This window comes from Saccopteryx bilineata, unplaced genomic scaffold, assembly GCF_036850765.1.
Source record: "Saccopteryx bilineata isolate mSacBil1 unplaced genomic scaffold, mSacBil1_pri_phased_curated manual_scaffold_34, whole genome shotgun sequence".
NCBI lineage: Eukaryota > Metazoa > Chordata > Mammalia > Chiroptera > Emballonuridae > Saccopteryx > Saccopteryx bilineata.
In genome coordinates this window covers 64,046-70,520 of record NW_027095460.1, presented here as the reverse complement: position 1 = coordinate 70,520, position 6,475 = coordinate 64,046, and the positions used below count along the sequence as shown (strand labels likewise).

Here is a 6,475-nt window from a genome sequence, read left to right as displayed (position 1 = left end):
ATGATGGGCCTACATTTGTATCCAAGATCTCACAGCTAGTGGGAAAGGCACTCAATATTAATTGGAAATTACATTGTGCCTACAGGCCTCAAAGTTCAGGGCAGGTAGAATGCATGAATCAAATCATAAAGAAAACTTTAACCAAATTTGTTTTTGAAACCGGTGAAAAGTGGCCCTCCTTAGGATGAGGTGCACCCCCTCTCGACCCTCCAGCACTGAGAGCACTGTCTTCCCTTTGATCTGGCATGGGCACAGGGCCCTGGTGCATTCCTAACTGGCAGCTGGGTGAGCGGCGGCAACAACCAGTACTCGGTCGTAGAGAGCTCGGCCCTCTTTTGTTTGTTCAGTACAGGGCAAGGAGAAGCGTTTGCAGAATTGCAGTCGTGGGAGCTCGACCTGCTGCACGGAAACTGAGGACAAGCTTGTCACCCACAGATGCCCCTGTCACCGCACACCCCAGCCTCAAGTCCAGCATGAGGCAGCAGAAATGGCTCTAAGCCCAGAGCCTGCAAGCAGGTTCCCTGTGCTAGCTATGACAGGCAGCCTTGTGCCCAAACCATCCAGCTGCCCCAACCCCAGAGTGCTGAAGCTGCTGGACATCGCACAGCACTCCAAAGGCTATCATAAGGTCCTGGCGCTTGGCACGCAGCTGCTGGCACTGCCCACGATGCTAGCTATCCAGCTGGTCCACAGGGAACACAAGAGCCTCTGTCTGCCAGTCTGGAGCCAGAATACCTACCGTGCCTACCTGATACTATTCTTTAGGACCAGCATTGTGGGGCCGGGCGTGGTCATCGGGCTGCTCTACATGCACCTGGCCTGGTCCTACTGACTGTCACAGCAGGCGTCCTTCCCACAGACATGGCGGTGGCCCAAACCCAGAGTGCTCCACCTCATCCTGGGCATTGTGCTATTTCTCTGGGCATGCTTCATGCCCTTCTGAATAAAGGAGCTGTTGGCCCAGTACTTTGACGTCCAGCTGCTCACACCCCCCAGCTCATGCATCATCAATTACCTGACCACTTGCCTCACCTACGGCACCAGCTGCATCAACCCCTTTCTCCACACACTGCTCACCAAGAACTACCGTGACTTCTGCCAGTGCTCACCCCAGTGCAGTAGCACCAGTGGGCACATGGGCACCCAAGACTTCTGGCAGTGCCCCACCCGCTCCCAGGATGCCTTTGGCAGCTTGCTGTTCTCCGGCAGCCAGATTGGTTGTCACTAAAGGTATAAGGTATTGAAATACTTTTGAAAGAGAAACAAAGAAAATAAGTTGTTATAGAAGCCAGTTATTTCTGAATATTTAAGAAAGTTTATAAAAATTAAGGGTTTATATAAATTGCAGAAGGTTTGTATAGAAATTAATCAGTAGCATTTGTTTCTTCAATAGACTGTATTACTATTAATAAAAACATCAAGTCTACCTGTTAAATATCTGTTGCATGTACAGGCTGATGTTCCTACTTACAGGATCTGCAGATCATTGATGTAGCCTTAACTTCAAAACCCCTGCCTACTCAACAGCCTCATGCACCTCATTAAAATGAGTCAAAGATTTGACTCAGGATATAAACCCAGTGGGGAATGTGGTAAGGTGCCAAAGAACTGTAAAACTTAGTGTTGGCAATGCCATTTTAAAGAGGAAAAGTCTGGCTTCTTGCACCCTCTGTTCAGTGAAAATGGAGGGAGAAGAATGCAGAAGCTTTGTAGCTTACAAAGATGACTGGGTCATTTAGATTAACTATGGTTCTCTGAATGAATAAAGGTTATCTGAAGAATTTTCTTTCCCTTTCAATAAGAGAAAAATTTACATATCCTACACTGATTTTAACTCTTCCTTCCTTCCTGGAATCCTGAGAGTAACACATACCTCTAGACAAAGGAATGGGAGGTAGACACTAAATGATTGGTGAATGTCTTTGATCTGTAAAACGACATCACTATTGTGCTACCTTGTAAGTTTTAATATGTAGGAATGTTGTTGTTGTTTTTTTAGAGATCCTATAGACAAAGGTTATAAGCTTGTTAATGATTGATTATTGTGTCATGTTTCCCTTCCATTTCTGCCTAACCTGTATGTGATCAGGTCTATATAATGAGCTGCAGAGCTATTTTGCACACACACGATTTGGGTTAGCTATACCCCGTGTAAGCCATATACAGCCAGCTTATTAATAAATCTCCTCCTAAAATTCTTCTGTATCCTGCCTTGGTGTCTCTACATAAACCCATGGAATTAAGATATGCTACTTTAAAACAGCCTCAACTGGGGTTTAAGGGAAGCAAATTCTAGGGTGAAAGAAATGGCCAATTGTATTAGGGAGAAAATGCCACCCTAGTTGACTCGTAGAGTCTCTAGATTTTGTCCCACAATATTACCAGACATTAGCTCTGGGGATAATAAGGGCAGATTGGTTCATCAGCCCTGTGAACTGTAGGCTTTCACTGCATAAAGTCAAGTTTTCTACAAAAGCCAAATTGTTCCTTCACCTAGAGCGGCATGAAGAAAAATTGGTGTTAGGATTAGGCACTGTTATAGCCCTTGATGGCTGACCCACAGGGCCTTTGTTCTCAGGAAATAGCAGTGATAATGACCAACATGACTTGTTTTGCCAGGCAGTGGCACATTGGAACAGGGCTGCCATGCAGTTCATCTCATCAGGGTCCGAGGACCACCTGAGTGTAAATGGGACTATCAGAGCCTCCTGTAGCACAAGCATAATGGTTGCTCTTGTTTAGGGTGCTGACAGAATATTTGATCCCTTCTACCCAGGCATTTGCATCTTGGTATTCTGTTTCTATTGCTAGGGTTTGTTTTAAATCCTTCACTTCTACTCTGGTTACTAGATAGAGGGAGGCCTGGAGCCCCCCCCCCCTTTCGATTTGAAGTCCTAGTCCTATTCTTACCATTAATCTCTTCCTAATAAACTGGTCCTACCTCTAAGTTCACCTGTGCTATGGGGTGGAACTCATGGGAGTAGAGAATCCCAGGCACCCCTATTGTTCATCAAAGGTCAGGAGGGGAAACAGGTTTTTCTCTTTATCCCATTTTGGGACTCTTTCTTAAAATGACCTGACCTTTGACATTTAAAGCATTTGTTCTCTCCCTTTCCTCCTCTTTGTCCCTGTTGACTCCCCCACCCCTTTTATTTCTTTCTGAATTTTACTGTCTGGAAAAGAGGGGTGAGATGTCTCCCCCACTTTGAATTATTACCTTATTTATTTTCTACATAGGACAGCAAGAATTTCAGACAGACAGACAGAAGAGATAGACTAGGGCCCTTATTTCTCCTGTCTCACAGACTTGAGTACAGTTTTACATACAAACAAGCAATTAAGTACAGAGACACAAGCATAACACATAAATGAAATCTGATTAATCCTAACAGAGTGCTGCTTGGCCTTTATCTCTGAAGACAAAGAACACAGAGAACAGTAGTTAGTGTGGTAAGACTTTACAGAGGACAAACCAAGTTTAGGATTGAAAATTCCATTCTATTTAAGTTTAAATGAGCTCTCCTTACATATTCCAATTTTAAGCAACAATGCCTGGAGTATTTGAATACAGTAATGAAACTATCTTATTTAGTTCAATGTTAGAGCCATCATTTCCAATTTTAATGTAAAAATTATAATTTAGGCCTTAAAAGGGCCACTTCTTGACTTTTTTTGGTTGATTTCATTCATTGCTATTTTTTCGCAGTCGTTCAGAAATTATCATCACAATTAGTGGGCATTCAGCCGGGTGAAACATTGAGAGGTTTCTTTCCCTTTTTAATTTCTTTTGTTTGTTTTTTTTGTTTGGTACCATCTTTGTCTCTAGTTGTTATTTTAAAGATGCAATTTATTATCTTAACCATGACATGGCTCCCGAAATGTTCTAAGGTACCAAAAGGTAAAAAATTAATATTGATATTCTAGGAGGAAAAGTCAGGCTTTCCTGTCACATCCTTCCTGTGGGGAGGGGAAGGAGAAGAATATAGAAGTTTCTGGCTTGCAAGAACAATGGGTCATTTAGTTTTTTTTGTTGTTGTTGTTATTGTTTTCTGAAGTTGGAAATGGGGAGGCAGTCAGACAGACTAACGCATGCGCCCAACCAGGATCCCCCCCGGCATGCCCACCAGGGGTCGATGCTCTGCCCATCTGGGGCATTGCTCTATCGCAACCAGAGCCATTCTAGCGCCTAAGGAAGAGGCATGGAGCCATCCTCAGCACCCGGGCCAACTTTGCTCCAATGGAGCCTTTGCTGCAGGAGGGGAAGAGAGAGACAGAGAGGAAGGAGAGGGGAAGGGTGGAGAAGCAGATGGGTGCTTCTCCTGTGTGCCCTGGCCAAGTATCAAACCCAGGACTCCTGCATGCCAGGCCGATGCTCTACAACTGAGCCAACCAGCCAGGGCCAAGTCATTTAGTTTTAAATCTAAAATAAAGGTTAACTGAGAAACTTCTTCTCTTTCAATGGGAGACAGAATTTACATATGACATTACATTGATTGTAGTTCCTCACCTTTCCTGGAATCTTGAGAGTAAAATATCTCTAGGATAGTGAGAAAACATGAACCCTAAAATATTTGTAAACATCTTTGATTGTGTTACCTTGAAAGTCTTAATGTTTCTGTGTATCCCCTAAACAAATGTTGTCAGCTTGTGTCTGTTGGAATCCATGGGAGTCTGAAAAGACCAGAGTAACAGGCTTTATTGAAAGGAAGGAAGGAACCCTGCCAGGCACTTTTTCAGGGAGAAAGGCTCAGTTACAGACTATGAGGTGAATTTTATAGGGCTTGGGAGAGCCGGGGGTGGGGGGTACTGAGTCAAAAGTTCTGGTATTTTCCCTTTTACAGTTTTAGGATTTCAGCTTTCTGAAATGCTCCTCCTTGGGTGGTTGATCAACTTTCTGGAACTTTTCTGCCTCAGGGGCAATTATCCAGTAAGTAAGGGTGAGGTCAGGCAGCCAGGTGGGACAACAAAAGGGCAGTTGGAAGTTCTGGTAAATTCATATATCTACCAGTTCTCAACTCTGTGGTATGATAAAAAGGAAAAGAGGTGGGGGGAAAGGAAAGGAAATGGGGTTCAGGAAGGAGGGTTGTCTCAGGCTGGGTATCTTCTGGAGCTACTTCCTGCTGTTATCCCTATTGGGGGCCTGCTTTGTGAACCCTCCCTGGGGCAGTTGGAGTAGGGGTTGTAAAAGCATTTGATTGTAGGTAATCCTGGAGATTTCTCTCATTTGAGCCTGCAGGAACTTGATAAAGAAAGAGGCAAGCATTAAAAGTAGGTACAAAATTAGAATTGGTCCTATAATTGGTGCTAGCATTGAGAATAAGAGGTCTTTCCACCATTGTTCAGAGTTGGGATGTATTTATAAGGTTCCAGATTTTTCTGTTACATTAGGGCAGGTTTCAGGGTTGGTTTGTAGGGTTAGGTAAATTTTTCCAATGTTTTGATTGGCGAAGGTCTGCATGCAGCTCTGTAAGAAACTAGTGAACAAACATAAGAGGCAAGATACAAAAGTTAGAAAAAGAAATAGGAGAGTGAGTGGACCAATGAAAGGCAATAGTCAAGACACCCAGTTTGTGCAAAACCACTGATTCCATGTTTACGAATTCTCTGGGCTTCAGAGAGGGAGAGAGAGAGAGTAGGAATAAGACAGGGAAGTGGCCAGTCCCCCTGCCCCTAGAACTACTTCTGTAGATATTCCTAAAGCAACAAGATGAGGAATTACCTGTATAGCTTGTTTGGTCCTTAGATTGTTGGGTAGTGTACTAGGAATTGAAAGAGGCTCATGGGGTGGGATTAGGTAGATATTTGGGGTGAGATAGATTAGGGTACAGGTTTTTGTCCAATTAGTAGGGAGACACATATAGGTGTTATGCCATTTTTCTACTTTAGCAGCAGTGAGAGTTGTCAGGATCACGGTGTGTGGACCTGTCCACATGAAAGTCAGTCCTTGGGTGATGTAATGCTGGAAGCACCTTTTGGAAAGTCTTTGAACAGTTTTCTGAGTAACCTGTAAATCCTGCAAGTACTTAGGGAAAGGGTGGTTACATTTCTACACTTTGTAGTTAGAGTTTAAATCCTAGTGACTACTGCTTCTAGCTGGAATTAGCAGCAGGTCCCAGCCTACAATAGGCATGGGGCATTGAGACAAGAGGAATAAAGGAGATGTTATACATTAAATAAAGCAAAAAAATCAGACTGTCAATACCCACAGTAGAGATCTTTCAGGGATAAATAAAACTCAAATATTCAGACAAGGCATAGAAGATGGCCCTTGTGTTTACAAGAAATGAGATCAGCTTATTTGCTACTTGGAAGAAATACCTTAGGCTCATGAACCATGTCCTTGGGCCTTCAGTGGCAATTCCGAGCACGCTGGGCAAGGTCAGGTCACAGGTAGCTGGAGCAGGGCTAGAAAAGACTGAACCCTTTCTCCTTGAAGCAAGGGGGCAGCTTACCTTTTTGTGTCCCTCTTTCCACA

The 6,475-nt window shown here is 43.7% G+C and overlaps 1 pseudogene; it reads left to right on the top strand.

Moving 5' to 3' along the window:
- The first annotated feature begins 532 nt into the window (after positions 1-532).
- LOC136318318 (urotensin-2 receptor-like) lies at positions 533-1,228 on the top strand (annotated as a pseudogene).
- Positions 1,229-6,475: the final 5,247 nt, after the last annotated feature.